The following is a 14,881-nucleotide window of genomic DNA, read 5'->3' on the forward strand; positions in this document are numbered from 1 at the left end:
TGGGGTGGAAAATTATGACTGCTCCAAATCAACGTAAACCACTAGGTTTCGAAATTCTACAAATGCAGCATTGCATTAAATCGGCAGCAATGGATTTGATCAACAGCATTATTATCGATGGGCCCTTATACATATGGATGTGTGTGTGTGTGTGTGTGTGTAGGGGTGTGTGTGTGTGTGTGTGTGTGTGTGTGTGTGTGTGTGTGTGTGTGTGTGTGTGTGTGTGTGTGTGTGTGTGTGTGTAGGGGGTGTGTGTGTGTGTGTGTGTGTGTGTGTGTGTTTGTGTGTGTGTGTGTGTGTGTGTAGGTGTGTGTGTGTGTGTGTGTGTGTGTGTGTGTGTGTGTGTGTGTGTGTGTGTGTGTGTGTGTGTGTGTGTGTGTGTAGGTGTGTGTGTGTGTGTGTGTGTGTGTGTGTGTGTGTGTGTGTGTGCTTGTGTGTGTGTGTGTGTGTGTGTGTGTGTGTGTGTGTGTGTGTGTGTGTGTGTGTGTGTGTGTGTGTGTGTGTGTGTGTGTGTGTGTGTGTGTGTGTGTGTGTGTGTGGGTGTGTGTGTGTGTGTGTGTGTGTGTGTGTGTGTGTGTGTGGTGTGTGTGTGTGTGTGTGGCAATAGCAGATTGTACAAGGATAACTGGGATGATGCAGAGGGGAGAACCTCTGTGGGTAGAGAATAGTGATATCAATCAAAAAGTGTGGAGATCTCGCACATTGGGTCAGGATAAATTGGGTGAGGGGGATTGTGTTTGGCTGGTTCTTCAGACCGAGGTCAGGATCTAAACTGATTTAATGGTAGCAGTCATGTCCTGGAGGAAATCAGATTGATGAGAGTTATAATAAGTTGTAAAATGAGAGTTATATACATCAAGTCTTTCCGTTGACTGGTTAGCCTGCAACAAAGCTTTTCACTGTACCTCGGTACATGTGACAATAAACTAAACTAAACTAAACAGTGCCAACTGAAAGACTGCCCGAGCACTGGACTTCAGGACATGGGACATCCTCAGGCAGGTCAACTCTAAAGTGACACTACCTAGGCTTTGGGTGCACTGTATAGCCCCACATCACACACTGTCCATAAGCTATGGCTTTTAATATCATGTTATTGATATAATTTACAGGTCATCATGTGTGCCTGTGCTTTCAGCATCCAGCAGAATGATGTTCATGAAACAATAGCCACCTGATTGCAACAATATCTTCGAGCCACTGTGCGATAATGAGATAACCAGAGACCCAGGTTCGATTCTGACCACGGTTGCTGCCTGTGTGGAGGTTGCATGTTCTACCTGTGATCACATGGGTTTCATCCAGGTGCTCTGGTTCACTGTAACATCCCAAAGGCATGCAGGTTTGTAGGTTAATTGGCCTTTCTTTTAATTGCCCCGATTGTGTAGGGAGTGAATGAGAAAGAGGGATAACAGAAAGTATGAGCTCTAATGGTCAGTGTGGACCTGGTAGGCTAAAGGACCCGTTTCCATGCTGTCTCTCCAAAATAAACATCAGCATCCAAGATTTTTTTAAATCAATAATTCAATTATACTTTTCAGGTTTAGAATACTGCAACAATTTCCAAATCCTTTTAATATTAGCTTTGATGATGCAGTAATGATTTAGCATTCACCATCTACAGCGTATCTTTGAGAGGAAAGAAAATGACATGCCATCATCAATTGCAAATCTTTAATTGAATATGACAGCATCATCACTCTTGATAAGCCAGAGGGTGAAATATTAGGTAGATATTTAAAGTACCCAATTAAATGCCATATTCTGTAGATTAAGATAATGCATGGCTCAGCTTGCCGACTGCTTTAATTATTTTGAGACATTAGCTTTAGGATGTGATTTAAGATGGCAGAACCTCTTTTGGATCAGCCTTTATTAAACTTGTATTGCAGTAATTCCCAGTCGCTACAATGGATGAGCAGAGGAAGTAATTTGGGATCTGATTTGGGGAGAACAAAGAGACAGAAGAAATGGATGAGTAATATGCATGTAATTTCAGATCAAGGTCACAGGCTGAGATAGGAATTATGGAGCAGAGACTGTCACATTAATAATTCACTACCTTCCCAATAATCATGCACATTTATTTTAACAAGTGCAAATGTATACTAAAACATTTGGTAAATTTGCTTATTGAACCCATGGGTTAAAATAGCCACACACGTGGGACCTGGCCCAGTTTGTCCTGTGACATTTATGTGTGCGCCTCACTTGATGATTGCCTTACACATTAGATCACTCTTACTGAGTTCTCTCCGTAACCATGTGGGTTTCTTCCAGTTGCTCTGGTTTCCACCCACATCCCAGACATGCGGGTTTGTAGGTTAATTGGCCTCTGTAAAATTGCCCTAAAGTGTAGGGAGTGGATGAGAAAGTGGGAAAGACAATAAACAATAGACAATAGGTGCAGGAGTAGGCCATTCGGCCCCTCGAGCCAGCACCGCCATTCAATGGCTGATCATCCCCAATCAGTACCCCATTCCTGCCTTCTCCCCATATCCCCTGACTCCGCTATTTTTAAGAGCCCTATCTAGCTCTCTCTTGAAAGCATCCAGAGAACCTGCCTCCACAGCCCTCTGAGGCAGAGAATTCCACAGACTCATCACTCTCTGTGAGAAAAAGTGTTTCATCGTCTCCGTTCTAAATGGCTTACTCCTTATTCTTAAACTGTGGCCCCTGGTTCTGGACTCCCCCAACATCGGGAACATGTTTCCTGCCTCTAGCGTGTCCAAACTCTTAACAATCTTATATGTTTCAATGAGATACCCTCTCATCCTTCTAAACTTCAGAGTGTACAGGCCCAGCTGCTTCATTCTCTCAGCATGTGACAGTCCCGCCATCCTGGGAATTAACCTTGTAAACCTACGCTGCACTCCCTCAATAGTAAGAATGTCCTTCCTCAAATTAGGGGACCAAAACTGTACACAATACTCCAGGTGTGGTCTCACAAGGGCTCTGTACGACTGCAGAATTACCTCTTTGCTCCTATTATCGATTCCTCTTGTTATAAAGGCCAACATGCCATTCGTTTTCTTCACTGCCTGCTGTACCTGCATGCTTACTTTCATAGACTGATGTACAAGGTCCCCCAGATCCCGTTGTACTTCCCCCTTTCCCAACTTGATGCCATTTAGATAGTAATTTGCCTTCCTGTTTTTGCTACCAAAGTAGATAACCTCACATTTATCCGCATTAAACTTCATCTGCCATGCATCTGCCCACTCCTCCAACATGTGCAAGTCACCCTGCACTCTCATAGCATCCTCCTCACAGTTCACATTGCCACCCAGCTTTGTGTCATCTGCAAATTTGCTAATGTTACTTTGAATCCCTTCATCCAAATCATTGATGTATATTGTAAATAGCTGTGGTCCCCGCACCGAGCCTTGCGGTACCCCACTAATCACTGCCTGCCATTCTGAAAGGAACCCGTTAATCCCTACTCTTTGTTTCCTGTTTGCCAACCACTTCTCTATCCATGTCAGCACTCTACCCCAATACCATGTGCCCTAATTTTGCCCACTAATCTCCTATGTGGGACCTTATCAAATGATTTCTGAAAGTCCAGGTACACTACATCCACTGGCTTTCCCTTGTCCATTTTCCTAGTTACCTCTTCAAAAAATTCCAGAAGATTAGTCAAGCATGATTTCCCCATCGTAGATCCATGCTGACTCGGACCGATCCTGTTACTGCTATCCAAATGTTCGGCTATCTCATCTTTTATAATTGACTCCAGCATCTTCCCCACCACAGATGTCAGGCTAACTGGCCTATAATTGCCTGTATTCTCTCTCCCGCCTTCTTAAAAAGGTGGTAATATAGGGATAATATAGATGGGGTAATATAGAACAGATGATCAATGGTCGGCATGGACTTGGTAGCTAAAGGGCCTGTTTCCATGCTGTATCTCAGGGGACTGGCTGGATGGACATGCCAGCTGCATGAATTTTCTGCCATGTGGAACTCGATTTTGTGGGTGTATTTCTGACGTAAACTGTTTGGGTTATGAATAGTTCACAGAAATGGAACCCTAATGGAATCTGTGAACAACTTGCACAACTAATGGAATATAACCATTTTCAATGACTATTGATACGGTTTTGTAAATGCCAGCAGTTAATCAGAACATAATTCTGGTTAGTACCATTCCCTTGGATGGGAGACTAGCTGGAAATACCAGGAGCAACAGGTTATCCAAGGAAATGGATACCGTCCAGGGTAGCACGGTGGCGCAGCAGTGTAGATACTGCCTTACAGTGCCAGAGGCCCGGGTTCGATCCTCACTACGGGTTCTGTCTGTACAGGGTTTGAACGCTCTCCCCATGACCTGCTTGGGTTTTCTCCAGTTTCCTCCCACACTCCAAGGATATACAGGTTTGTAGGTTAATTGGCTTGGTCAAATTGAAAATTGTTCATAGTGCGAGTAGGATAGTGTTTCTGCGTGCGGATCGCTGATCGGCGTGGACTCGGGGGGCCGAAGGGCCTATTTCCACGCTTTGTCTCTAAAACTAAAAAACGAAAGCATATTTACCTGAAAATCAAGTTCATCACAATCCTATTAACAGCATTCAAGTTGTCAGAGCAGCCTGGGGACTGACACTAACCTTGAGCCTTCATAGGACCGAGTTCAAAACAGATGGTGTTCTGGGCCAAGTCTCCACTCAGTCAACATGCGAGTGATTTACAATCACTTTCCATGCAGTAATGTCTTATCTTACTTTACAACATCAAAAGATTCCATGCAATTAATACACTTTTGCTTGATGTTATGCCATATTACCGAGCACGAATCTTAATCGGAAATATTAATGAAAATACCAGTCACCAGGACCATTAAACCAACAGCACTGAATCCCACTTACAAAAATCAAACTTCTTCTGTGGAGTGTTCTTGGACGATACTGCCAAAGGATTTGATATCTCTTCCACTTGCCTTCTTTAGAATTTCATTTCTAAAAAGATAAAGGAACACTGGTCAGTTGATTGAGCCTCAATTGCAATGTTTATAAAATGCTAAATCTTTAGTAATAATTCAGATATGCAGCAAGAAAAGGGTGAATTAAAAGGGCATTAGTATCAGTTTATTATTTTGACGAGTACCAAGATACAATGAAAAATAAATTATTCTGCATGCTATTCATGCAAACTGTACCACAAATGAGTCCAATTAAAAGTATACTCAAGAGCACATGTAGTGCAGAAAGCAAAAGGAAGCATGATCACTCACAAATCAATCATTCCCCACACAGAACGTAAACCTATTTACGGCACACAGTAGCATTATTAATCAACTCAACTGTGCATTTATATTTCCACTGGTTAATGTGTTTCTTAGCTACACTGTCAGTCAGGAGAGTGTGGGACATAGATTTCTCCACAGCCCACATCGACAGTGGAGTTATGGAGATGAATGTCCACATCTTACCTCTGCTGACGTCCACAGTGGACACTTATCATTGCAAGTGCTGGAATAACTCGAGTATCATTAGCAGAATCTCACATCAAAACAAATGGAGGTCTGTCGTGAACAGGATTCAGGACGATGACGACTTTGTGTATTTGGTTCTTTTGGGATTTCAACAACTCAATTTACTTCCAAAACCTTTGTACTTTCCCCTCATGGAAATGCTATTAAAAATTTATCAAATGCCTGCGTTCACGTGGATAAAAATAAAGAAACTCCTGACCTATATCGGGTATTTTCTCTATTACTTTGGAAACTAGACAACGATCAAGGTTTTCTCCTCATTATCAGATTGCAATCATTTTATCTTAACCAAGAATGGCTCAGAACACAAGGTATAATAGCCTTCCATAATAATGTGTTATAAGGCGAGCAACGGTGACTACTTTTGACATCAAGGCATCGTCTGACTAAATGTTGATCAAGATCCCCGGGGATAACTCAAATTAGTGGGCATCTATCGGAGAACGTTCCAAAAGTTGGAGACAGACCTCACACAAAGGAAGATGGTTGTAGCTTTGATGCTCACTCATCCCAGCTCCAGGACTTCACAGAAGCAGTTCCTCAAGAGCAGCAGCCAAAGCCCAACTATCCTCAAATGCTTCATCTGCAGAACTGCAGGTGCTGGTTTATACCAAAGATAGACACAAAGTGCTGGAGTAACTCAGCGGGTCAGGCAGCATCTCTGGAGAAATAGGATGGGTGATGGGTGATGGGTTTTGGATCGGGATCCTTCTTGGAAGGAAATAAAGAACTTAAAAAATAATAGTATCAAATCTCCTTTGGAGAATATAATGGACAAAATATTTGCAGTTACATAAACATTGACACATGCACACAAGTAGTTTTTGGGAAAGTGAAGACCATTATTTGCCAATGAAAATATTGAAATTTGCTTTTTTGACGACCTAACTAGAATGGATGTGGAGAGAATGTTTCCAGTACTGGGAGAGTCGAGTACCAAAGGGCACAGCATCAGAATGAAAGGATGTACCTTCAGGATGGAGATGAGGGGGAATTTCAACAGCCCGAGGGTGGTGAATCTGTGGAATTCATCGCCACAGATGGCAGTGGAAGCCAAGTCATTGGGTATTTTAAAAGTGGAGATTGATAGGTTCTTGATTAGTAAGGGTGTCAAATGCTATGGGGAGAAGCAGGAAAATTGGGTTGAGTGGGGAAAGTCAGATCAGCCATGATTGAATGGCAGAGTAGACTCGACGGAGCAAATGGCCTAATTCTGTTCCATATCTTATGAACACGACCGTTTTGTTAAATAGTTACATCTTGTAACTGAGAGACACGCCAACTTCTGTCTAGCATCTTCCCTCTGAAACTGACTTAATTAGAGATGTGTTCAGAATTATATTGGTCATCAGCAATTTAGTGCCCTATATTTTACATCTTGCTTTCCTTCCCTTCATAATGAAGTCTTAAATGAGAGGTCAAATCAATTAACCTGCTCAAACTACCCGTCAACATTGCTCTGACTCCAGGAAATGAGAGATGCGAGAGAACATTTAGCAGTTCATACTTTTTCCCTTGCCTTGGCTGGGTCACTTGTAAGTGGACGCAATCATTTGGTGCAGAACTGCCAAAAAGAATAATCAAACCTTTTTTTGAAGGATAGACACAAAAAGATGGCGTAGCTCAGTGGGTCAGACAACATCTCAGGGGAAAAGGAATAGGTGACATTTCGGGTTGAGACCCTTCTTCACACTGAGAGTCAGGGGAAAGGGAAACGAGAGATATAGATGGTGATATTGCGAGGTATAGAACAAATGCATGAAAGATATGCAAAAAAGTATCAATGATAAAGGGATAAATATCGATGATAAAGTTGTTCGCTGAAGCCTATGTGAAATGAATTACAGACAATGAGACTCAACTAGACTGCTTTGAAGTTAGTACAATGACTTGGGTGGGGGATGATTGCTTTATATGATATTTTAGTATCCTTGAATCCTATCTTCAGTTTATTTAAATTAACAGTTTCCTACTTGGGGAATTTTTTTTCAGTTCAACAAAAAGTAAAGAAAGATGATGGGCAGTCAGAAAATAGCTGCATGTTTTTTGATACCATTTTCCAGCTGTTCCAAAGCCTGTGTCTATCAAAGCATTGGAAAGCCAATCATAACTGGCCCTTTCCAGCAGAGATACCAAAGTCCAGTCACTTTTGATCACCAACATCTTTGTCTCCTACCGTATGTTAACATTAATCAATTAACCTGCTGGAGGACTCAGTGACTTTAGGAGCATCTTGTGGAGGGAAAATGGATAGTCGACATTTTGCGTCAGATACCTTCATCAATGCACATATCATTGACCCACCCTTCTTCCACAACTCACTTCCTTTCTTCCTGCGTCTTCTCATCTTCTTGAACGTCCCACAGAATGTTTGACTGTCCCTCTTAATAGCTGCCTATCAATCAACTAAGGTGTGTGTGTGTGTGTGTGTGTGTGTGTGTGTGTGTGTGTGTGTGTGTGTGTGTGTGTGTGTGTGTGTGTGTGTGTGTGTGTGCGCGCGCGAGTGTTAATTCCTCAGCCAACTGGAACTGAAATCAATGCCGGTAAGCTAAGGCTCAGCTAGTGGCGGAAGCCTATGTTGCAAAATCAAGTGTATGCACAACGCAATCCTCAAGGCCAGGGTAGTCACATGGACAGATGTTTTACACAAAATGCTGAAATCCTGCTGAGTTACTCCAACATTTTGTGTCTATCTTTGGTGTAAACCAGCATCTGCAGTTCCTTCCGACACATTTGAACAGAAGTTGTGTCTGGTATGGATCATTGAGCACGTGATCTTGAGATCTTTAAAACATTGTTCTAATGTTGATGAGACTCCTTTAGATTGCAAATCCATGCTTGTCTATGTACATGCTAGTGGGGTCTCTAAAAGCCTTGCCATCCTTGCATGAATGCTCCTCCAGGCAGTGGCGGACTGGCCAGGGTGTCAGCTTGCCCGATGGCAAGTGGGCCCCTGATGAAGTGGGCCCCCTTTGTCTCCTGGCAACCAATATTTTTAGACCCAATACACCACTGCCTCCAGGAAAAGCATAGTTTCAAATCCTGCCATTGGGATTCTTCATTTTGATTTCCTCTTGAAATGACTCATCGCGAATTGGTGAGTAATTGCAAAATTAATTCTTAATATAGTTTTCAGCAAGATGTTTCTTGTGCTGTACAATAAGCAGGAAGGGGATTTCATGTCTGAAGTCCTAATTAACAAGACTAGATTGCACTAAATGAGAATGTTTTCTCCAGGGATCTGCACCTCACACAAAGTGACAGATGATAATTAAATGGACTGTACTCCTTGTTGCATATGGAATATTCAAGAGCTGCATTGTTGTAGCATTGCAGAGTTTACAATGCAGTGGCCTGTGTGCACCAAGCTTTTGCTTTCCCATTTATACAAGGTTGCTAACTGTGCATAAAACAGCTTGCACTGTTTCAACAGGTACAGCTCTCAGATGCTTTTAAGAACTGAATTGCTCCACATTCTGTTCAATGGGGCAACTGACACTGAAGGGAGAGGCCCAGAAAAGAAAGCTCTTCTGTAATAATAGTGCTTTTTTTTAAATTAGCTTTCAATAATGTAAATGAGATTACCCAATTTATCTGCTTACCCCCACATTACACAAATCCCATTAGCGCTCTTTACATGCATTGGGAATCAATCAATATCTGAATCAAGCCACCACCTTAAACGACGAGCCCCATTAAAAAGTATTAACTGTATTTAATTGTATCTATTTATCAACAATTTATGTACTGAGAATAATTTTGGAAGCAACTCTTGAGAGCTCTTAAGCAAGCGATAGTGTGTTGGTTAATTAATGCATGAAAATATAATGCTGATATAATCACTTTTCTTCACTGCTGAACAAATTAAAATTATTTTCTTTCTGCAATAAATCAAAACAATATTTATACAAAGAGAAAATAATTTAGCAACCTGCAGTTTCCTGAAATGAAACTGGTCATATTCATTTCCCAACAACCTCTGTGTCTGCTGGAAAAGAAATAAACTGCTGGAGCAACTCAGCAGGTCAGGCAGCATCTCAGGAGAACACGGCTAGGTTATGCATCGGGTCACTGATACATGTTTTAAATGGAACAACTTGTCAGGGTTTTCCTTTCCCGACCCAAAACACAATCTTTTCATATTCTTCAGAGATGACTCCTGACCTGCTTAGTTACTCCAGCACTTTGAGTCTTTTTTTCCCTACAAGGCAACATCTGCAATTCCTTGTAACTCTTTTGTATATATATATATCCCAGCCAATAACATGTTTAGTTTAATTTAGAGAAACAGCACGGAAACAGACCCTATGGCCCACCAATTTCGTGCCGATCAGCGCTCCCCGTACACTATCCTACACACGCGCTCGTGATCATTTACAATTTTACTGAAGCCAAATAACCTATAAACCTGTACGTCTTTGGAGTGTGGGAGGAAACCGGAGAAAAGCCCACGCAAGAACGTACAAATTCCGTACAGACAGCACGTGTAGTGAGGATTAAACCTGGGTCTCTGGCGCTGAGCCTGAGCCCTAAATGCTGTGAGTAGGTGTTATGGATTCAAACCAAAGTACCTGTACCACATAAAAAACACTGCACCAGAATGGAAAGGCTAGAAGCATTTCTGCATTTCCCCCCAACATGCTTTTGAAACTGAAATATTTCAGCGTTTGAACTGAAATAACCTATAAGTTATAGAGGATGTCTGTGTCACCAAGACCATCGTTATACGGGCCAACCAGAAACCCTGGATGACCCCCGAGGTACGTGAAACGCTGAGAGCACGAAATACCACATTCAAATCCGGTAACTTGGTGGCACTCAGACCCGCAAGAGCCAACTTGCACCAAGTCATCAGGCTGGCAAAGCGGGCCCATGGGCAGAAAATCCAGAGCTTCTTTCATGACCCCATGAACACCAGGCACATGTGGCAGGGAATAAAAACCATCACAGACTATAAGACTGCTCCACCGCCCTGTGAAGACAACATAAACTTCCTCAATTAACTCAATAAACATTTTGGACGGTTCGAGGCATTCAACAACACACCTGCGAGAAAAGGTATTCCTCACTGTGATGAACAGGCACTCAGTCTTGATACAGTGGATGTCCGGAGGACCCTAAACATAGAAATTAGGTGCAGGAGTAGGCCATTCGGCCCTTCAAGCCTAAAAGGAGTGAACACACAAAGGGCAGCAGGCCGGGTGCTCAGGGAATGTGCTGATCAGCTGGCACATGTCCTTCCTGACATCTACAACACCTTGCTGAACCAGGCTGTTGGCCCATCGTGTTTCAAGACTGCCACCATCATACCAGTGCCAAAAAAATCCGCAATAACATGTCTCAACGATTACCGCCCTGTAGCACTCACTCCCATAATGATGAAGTGCTTCGAGAGGCTGGTCAGGGACCATATTACCTCCAGACTCCCCTCCACACTTGACCCATCCCAGTTTGCTTACAGGCCAAACCACTCCACAGAGGACGCCATATCCTCCGTACTCCACCTGAGCCTGGAACATCTAGAGGAGAAGAACACACATGTGCGAATGCTGTTCATGGACTTTAGTTCCACGTTCAATACAATTATCCCTCAACACCTGATAAGCAAATTGGGTCCATTGGGCCTCAGCACCCCCTTGTGTAACTGGCTACTGGACTTCCTCACTGACAGACCCCAGTCAGTGTGGGTTGGAAACAACACCTCCAACATCATCTCTCTGAGCACCGGTTCCCCTCAGGGCTGCGTCCTGAGTCCACTGCTGTTTACCCTGTTGACCCACGACTGTTGTGCCAGGTTTAGTACAAAACACATCATGAAGTACGCAGATGACACAACAGTGGTGGGCCTTATCCGGGACGACAATGAACTGGCTTACAGGGAGGAGGTGAAACAACTGGTGGACTAGTGCAACACGAACAATCTGATCCTAAATGTCGAAAAAACAAAGGAGGTCATCGTCGACTTCAGGAAAAACCGGCACAGTCACACACCACTACACATTAATGACATTGATGTGGAGTTGGTCAGTAGCACTAAGTTCCTGGGGGTGCACATCACGAACAGTCTGACCTGGTCACAAAACATCGCATCACTAGTTAAGGGAGCGCAGCAGCAGTTGCACTTTCTGCGCCGGATGAGAAGAGCTCACCTCCCCCATCCCGACCTCACCACTTTCTACAGGGGCACCATAGAGGGCATTTTGACCAGCTGCATCTCTGTCTGGTGTGGGGACTGTAAAGCCTCCGACTGAAAGTCCGTGCAGAGAGTGGTGAGGACGGCTGAAAAAATCATCGTGACTTCTCTCCCCTCAATCGGGGACATTGTGTGCAAACGTTGTTTGTCAAAGGCCAGCAGTATTATAAAGGACCCCACACATCTCCATCATGGACTGTTCACTCTGCTGCCCTCGGGCAAAAGGGATCGTAGCATAAGGAGCAGAACGGCCAGATTATGCAACAGCTTCTTCCCCCGAGTCATCAGACTCTTGAATTCCATATAATATGCCACCACTATTATCTATTTTATCTTTTTATCTATTTTACCTTTTTATCCTTTTGTTATTTTATATTGCACGGTGAGCCAGATGCAACAAAATTTTGTTCAGATTTGCATTTGTTGGTGTATTTTTGAATGACAATAAAATCTTTGATTGATTGATTAATTGATTGATTGAAATGCCCTTGAAAAATAGGCACAGGGTTATAATACATGATCAGCCACACGATAATCTGTGAGCACACAAGCACTGTTCTGCCTGGTTATTTTTTATGATTGCCAGGGTCAGCCAACAGTAATCAGGGTGCTGTTTGGTTTATTGCTTCAGCAGTGACCTGAACTTAAATCTGGAAAGCTGCATTTAAAGTCAAGCTATGTTATTAATCCGGGCAATTATCAGTCCAGGCAGAATTGCAATGCCTAAATAAACCTTGATGAAAGAGCGCAAAGCAGAACAATGTCCGAGATTTTGCAACGGCACAGTGAAGCCTACGGTACAGGAGGTAAAGAGCAGACAAAAGGCGTTCCTTCCTGCTGAGACCCAGGAGGTCCTGCAGGCAAAACGCTCTGGAGGCTGTGGGGAGAGATGGGTGCCAAAGTCAATTCCAGCTGTCAATAACTGAGGAGCTGGAGGCACAGTGGTGAGAAAATCAATGACCTCACAAGTCACGGTCTATGCAGGCACCCTTATTCACAGTCACACTGTGGCACCGCACAGTTGCACAGATGGTGCTCACAGCACCAGACACCTGGGTTCAATCTTGACCTCAGGTGTATCTGCATGTACTTGCTGTGGACGTGTGGGCTTCCTCTAGGAGTTCTGGCTTTCTCCCACATCCTAAAGACATTAGTGTGTAGGGAGTGGATGTGAGAGTGGCATAACATAGAACTAGTGAGATCAATGGTCGGTGTAGATTCAGTGGGCCAAAGGCCTGTGTCCATGCTCAATCCTTCAACCAAATAATCAATTCAATCGATCTTCAAATGCAAGTACCTCTAGACACTGGTCAATGCATCCAAACTCCCATTACTCTCTCACCAAACTCCCATTACTCTCTCACCATTACACATCAATTAGAACAACTGCCTAAAGTGATTTGCTGCACTTTTTCCACACACAGAACACTGCAATAAGCCATATATTTACATCAGTCTATCAATATCATACCTTGCACACATCCAAATGATTGTAAATCTCACACACACACGTGCCCTGACCAACATGAAATTCAAACCCATTCACAATGTAAATGTGTTCCATTATTCACAGCTAATCCAATTCAGTACTTACAGTGACTCTGAATTTAAGCCTGTGTGTTGTACAGGTAATAAATGTCAAAACAAAGGCTGACTTCATTTCTCTTCTGCAATTAAAATAAATGATTTCCTTCCGAATGTTTTAATTATATTGCTCTTTATAGACTAGGTCAAAATCAATATTAGATTATCAAAAATGAAATCCAAAATATTAATTGTATCAATGTATTATTTCTATATTATTTCTAACTGGCACTCCCTCTTAAAAGCAAAATACAGTAAACCCTCGTTTACCCCCGTACCATGGGGCGGGGGATGGTGTCCATAATTGCTGATTGTCTGATATAACTGAGTAAAGTATTGTAATTATATGTAGAAAACAAATGACTACAGTTGCTGGTTAATACATAAACGGACACAAAGTGCTGGAGTAACTCAGCAGGTCAGGCAGCATCTCTGGAGAACATGGATGGGTGATGTTTTCAGTCAAGACCCTTCTTCAGAGTCTCGGTCTGGAACTGGGCCAGGAATCAAGTTGGGTTGATGGCCCTGGCCTGTTGGTGGCTGGGGGAGAGGCGGGTATCAGCGGAGTCAATGGTCGTGTCCCAGAGCAGTGCAAGCGAAGGTCGGTGGTGGATGTAAATTGGAAGTGGCCGAGGAAGCCGTGTGGGCTGGTTGTGGCGGCAGAAGGTCAGTCCTGGAAGAGGTGCGAGTCGGGGGTGGCGAGGGCAGCTGCCGCTGTAAGCATCAGGGGAGGCAGTGCGAGCCGAGGAGGAGCATCGGCAGCTGTCAGGAGGTCTGCCCACTATAAACTAAATCCATTATAAAGAGGTCCATTAAAACAAATGTTTGCTGTACACGAATTACATTTGCAAAAGTCACCTGAATATGTAAAACATGAAAATGTAGGAAGTGTTAGTACTCGGTACGTCAGGCAGTCTCAGAAGAAAGAGAAAATGCCCATATTTTAAGATGTTGACCTATTGCAAAACTGAATTATATGTAATTAACTTGTCCTAGAGGTTTTACCTTGAAGCATGGGATCAATCCTCCCTTATCACCCACCTACAGAGATCTATCTCCATCTAACCTCGCTGGAGGTTTCTTACTTAGAGATAAGTGCAAGAGTAGGCTATTCGGCCCTTCAAGCCAGAACCGCCATTCAATGTGATCATGGCTGATCATCCACTATCAGTTCCGCCTTCCTGCCTTCTCCCCATATCCCTTGATTCCACTAGTTCTAAGAGCTCTATCTGACTCTCTTTTGAATGCATCCAGTGAATTGACCTCCTGAGACAAGAATTCCACAAATTCACAACCCTTTGTGTGAAAAAGTTTTTCCTCATCTCAGTTTTAAATGGCCTATCCCTTATTCTTAAACAGTGGCCCCTGGATCTTGTCTCCCCCAACATCGGGAACATGTTTCCTGCATCTAGCATGTGCAATCCCTTAATAATGTTATATGTTTTTATAAGATATCCTCTCATCCTTCTAAATTGCAGTGAATACAAGCCCAGTCACTCCATTCTTTCATCATATGACAGTCACACCATCCTGGGAATTAACCTCATGAACCTACGCAGCACTCCCTCAATAGCAAGAATGTCCTTCCTCAAATCAAGAATTCTTATCACAAC

At 43.1% G+C, this 14,881-nt stretch overlaps 1 protein-coding gene across 2 annotated transcripts in view; it reads right to left on the reverse strand.

Moving 5' to 3' along the window:
• The window catches only part of LOC129701614 (janus kinase and microtubule-interacting protein 1-like), a 320,171-nt gene that overhangs the window by 198,088 nt on the left and 107,202 nt on the right, over positions 1-14,881 (reverse strand). For both annotated transcript variants that reach the window (XM_055642935.1, XM_055642929.1), the window contains exon 2: positions 4,866-4,955. The gene's annotated coding sequence lies outside the window, so the exon portion shown is untranslated. The remainder of the gene's footprint in view (positions 1-4,865; positions 4,956-14,881) is intronic.

Source organism: Leucoraja erinacea, chromosome 1 (assembly GCF_028641065.1).
Source record: "Leucoraja erinacea ecotype New England chromosome 1, Leri_hhj_1, whole genome shotgun sequence".
In the NCBI taxonomy this organism is placed as follows: Eukaryota; Metazoa; Chordata; class Chondrichthyes; order Rajiformes; family Rajidae; genus Leucoraja; species Leucoraja erinaceus.